The following is a 4505-nucleotide window of genomic DNA, read 5'->3' as shown; positions in this document are numbered from 1 at the left end:
TATTCTATATTTTCCTAAGCAGTGAATTTTCCAGAACTAGAAAATGACATGAATGAAAAGTGACTGCACATGTACACACATTTCTGGTCACATTTCTGGAAAAAAAAGAACTCCGAGTGGGAAACGATGTCCTGGACTGTGTGGTACACAGAATGTGTTCCCTCTTTTTTCAAGCTTTGTGAAATCAGTGGCCTTAGGTGAGGACCGCTGGAGCAGAGCACTGGAAAACAAACGAGAAAGCTCCCTCACGTCCTCATGGGAGGCGCTGACTTCTGCTTGGCTCTGGAGGGCACCTGCCCTGCCTAGATGAACGTGGTACTCGCTGTGACAGTTCTGCAGAGAGCCGCAGCATCTGTGGGGCTATGGCTCCAAGTGGGTGGATGGGAGGCGCTGACTTCTGCTTGGCTCTGGAGGGCACCTGCCCTGCCTAGATGAACGTGGCACTCGCTGTGACAGTTCTGCAGAGAGCCGCAGCATCTGTGGGGCTATGGCTCCAAGTGGGTGCAGTGCGTGGGTGGCCTGGCCCACCGCAGCCCAGTGGGCTCCAGGCTGCATGACGTCCTCGGTGGTCTCACCTTCCTGGCCACGTGCAGATTCCAACGTGGGCCTTTGCCCAGGACATTCCCTCCACACTAAGGGTAAACCTCCCTCCTCTAGGTTCTCCTTAAGGGCGTCTCCTCTACATACCTTTCCTTGACAACACAGCCTGGGGAGCAGGCTCCCTCGGGCCCGTGCACACTCCCCGGGACCTCTATGAAGGCCCAGGCTGGCTGAGCCGGCCTCCAGCAAGGCAGCTCTTCTCTCCTGCAAGCCTGAAGACCTCGAGGGCAGACTGGTTCTCATGCTAGCCGTGTGTCCCTCGGCAGTCCTCCCACTATAGAACCACCTGGTCGGCAGGTGAGAGAACACCTGGCATGTGGTAGATGCTTACTGGATGTTAAGAAATCTGTAATGAACACACCGAGTTTCAAAAGCAGTCATTCTTGAATGAGGCTGCTGGCAAGTGAGGGGGGGGACACACTCCACGTCACGTGTACTGACTGCACAGGGATTTTAGATGCATAGTCACTGCAGTTTAAATAAATCAAGTAACTATAAAGGTATAAATACAAATAGTGTTTTCTTTTAAATGCAGCCACTCAACAACAGATACATATCTTGTGAGGAGTGTGCGCGGATCTCTGTGCAGACCCAGGAAATGCAGGGTGGACGAGAAGAGCTGGGCTTTTGAGGAGCAGGCAGGCCTGGCATAGTGCCCTTGGCATTTATACATAACTGATATTTATATATTTGGTGCATATATGTACACATACACCATATATACGTAGGTACACCACTTACATGTATATACGAGTACGTATGTATATATCATATACATACACATGTATTACCACATAAACATACACCACTTATAAACACATATGTGCGCGCACACACACTTATTCTCTAACAAGAGTCACCTTTGTCCCAGGTTGGCTCCAGTCATTTACTGAATTCATGGTTTGGGATAGAGATTACTCACTCACATTGTGTGTGATACAGAATGGCTGTGTATACAGAAGTCGGTGTAAATTCAGGGTACCGGATGACAGCCCGGTCAGACCCAGCTTCTCTTCCCAGACTGGCTTCTAAGATCGCCTCCATGACTCTTCTGCTGGATCCAGAACTCCAAGGCTGGCCGCGGGCACAAGAGCCAGGTGAACAAGGACACCCTTGCCCTCTGGAGCCTGTTGCAGCACCGGGAAGTGGACGTGCCCAAGGAGGCCATTGGAATGTTTTCAAAAGAGCATTTATGACCACTCACGTGTCCAAGAACCCCCAGTCTCTCCCTCTCTGGTAGAGTCAGCCTGGGCAGGAATTTCTGGGAGTCATATATGCATATGTGGCATGCACAGCTGTGTATCTTCCCAAATATTCCCATGTATTTTTTTTTCACAGATTGCAACAATATTCCTAAGTTTGGAAGCCAAAAACAACTACTTTTATGTAAAAGATAGCAGATCTAAGATCTAGAGATACTGAAAAAGACCTTGGAGTTATTATCAAGCTGAGTAGCTAACTAGTCTTTAAGTGTTTACTACAATATTTCTGACTAAATCAGGGGCTACTCCTCCTTAAGTGGGAATCATCCTTCCCTTAAATGCGCATTCTTAATGCATTTAATTACCATCTGAACTCCATCTTAACATCCTATAGTAATTTCTTTTGCCAAGACAGACTGCATGAACATGCAAAGTGTTGTCAACATGGACGTTTTTAAGGGAATTCAGCCGTCCCCTTTAAATCCGTGATCCAGAAATCCACCTTCCCTTCCAGGATCTCTCTAATCAAGCTTTGTCAATAAATAGATGTGATACAGATGTTCCATGTCGTTTTAAAGAATTCAGGTTGAACCCACTTTAAAACAAAACACTGCCCTGCAATCAAATAAAAAGGATGGAAGTGAGCAGAGAGGAGGGAGAAAACTCCAATGAAACCTGAAGCAGAGGCAGGACTCTGAAAATAAGCTACAGACTTTGAGCCAAAGACAAGTGTTCAAATAACGCCGAGTGGAAGTGCAAGATGATTAAAGCTTTTCAACAAATGAGTTACTTAAGGAAATCTAATATATAGAGATCCACACTTAGTAAGTAAACCAATGAAGCCATCCATGGTTACACCTTGGGCAAGTGTTATGATTTGTTGAACTCTTCAGCGAAAAGTGCCTTCAGAAACTGAGCTCCCCTATCATGAATTTTAGGTGACTCACTTCATACAATTTTCCCGAAAGCACCCATTTCACAGAGCAAAGTAGACCTAGGCAGGGCTTTCAGGACAGCATGAAAGACAGCAGTGAGCTGGGAGGCTGTTTTCTTTCCAATGTCAGTGCCGCTTCAGTCAGGACAAGTTGGGTTTTGCTGCATCAACAAAAAGCCCCTAAATCTCTGTATCTTAACACAACAGTGGTTTCCTTCTTGTCATCCAGGTTGGCAGGGTCTCTGCTCCACACAGTAACTAAGGGACTCAGGCTGGCAGAGTCTCCACGGTCTTATAGCCATCCCATTTGGAACCCATGGCCTCTTCAAGCATGTGGGGCAGCAGAAGAGAGGATGGGGTGTCACCCACCAGTTCTTCTGTCCCTTAACCCAGAGCACCACCTCCCAGAGTTCGCTGGCTGGACCTAGTCACAGGGCCCGACCTCACGCAGGGGTTCTAAAGAGTGTGAAGCGGACATTAGGTTCTTGGGGTACCACCGAGTCTGCCTCAAGCACCAAAACAAGTGTTTTAAAGAAAGGATTACCTAAAACAGAAAAAGTAATTTATAGATGGCATTTGAGAAACTGTCTGATCATTTAATTATACTAATCTCTGCCAAATGTCAGGATGAGATTCCTGAAAACTCACAGTGTAACAGAACCGTGGCTGGGAATTCCAAGTACTATGGAGAAAGAGGTGCAGGGAGCAAGACATGGAATGAATGCACAAAATAACTTATAAAAAAATTATTAAAGGGCCGGCCCGGTGGCGCACTGCTATAGTGCGCCGCTTGGGAAGCGCGGTGGGACTCCCGCCGAGGGTTCAGATCCCACATACAGACCGGTTCCCGCTCACTGGCTGAGCGAGGCGCGGGGGCACTGATCATTTAATTATACTAATCTCTGCCAAATGTCAGGATGAGATTCCTGAAAACTCACAGTGTAACAGAACCGTGGCTGGGAATTCCAAGTACTATGGAGAAAGAGGTGCAGGGAGCAAGACATGGAATGAATGCACAAAATAACTTATAAAAAAATTATTAAAGGGCCGGCCCGGTGGCGCACTGCTATAGTGCGCCGCTTGGGAAGCGCGGTGGGACTCCCGCCGAGGGTTCAGATCCCACATACAGACCGGTTCCCGCTCACTGGCTGAGCGAGGCGCAGGGGCAACACCGAGGGTTGCGATCCCGTTGCCGGTCCCGGTCTGGTACGGGGGCGACACTGAGGGTTGCGATCCATTGCCGGACACGGAAAAAGACAAAAAAAAAAAAAATTATTAAAATCAGCAACAAGGGCCAAACACTAAGGAAGATGATGTAATGACACTTAGACATCTTAAATTGTAACATGGGGTTGCACTCATTAAGTTACATCCATGTTTTATTGAGAAAATTGGTGGGGTGGAAGAGAGGGCAGATGGGCTGTTTCTGGGCTAGAGGTGCCCCCTCTGAGGATGGGCCACCTTGTTCTCAGGACAAGTGGTGTTGGTGGTTTCGTTGGTACAAAGGCTCCGTCAGGCATCGGTGACTTCAGAAGGCTTGTCATGGTGAAGCAAGGCTTTGGTGAAGGTTCCTCCTCTGCACTTGCAAGAAAACTCCGAGATGCGTGCGTGGATTAGCTTTCACTGAAGTCCTCTTAGCATCTCCGCCTCGGGTTGTTGCAAATTATTCAAGCGAGTTCTTAGACCTTGCTAATGGGTTGACTCCAGGCCAGGTCTCCAAGGGCTGCCGCGACTAAACACCGGTCCCTCTTTCTTGGCTCGCCTTGTAG

Source organism: Galeopterus variegatus, unplaced genomic scaffold (assembly GCF_000696425.1).
Source record: "Galeopterus variegatus unplaced genomic scaffold, G_variegatus-3.0.2 Scaffold9316, whole genome shotgun sequence".
Classification (NCBI taxonomy): Eukaryota; Metazoa; Chordata; class Mammalia; order Dermoptera; family Cynocephalidae; genus Galeopterus; species Galeopterus variegatus.
Note: the sequence above shows the minus strand (reverse complement) of the source record.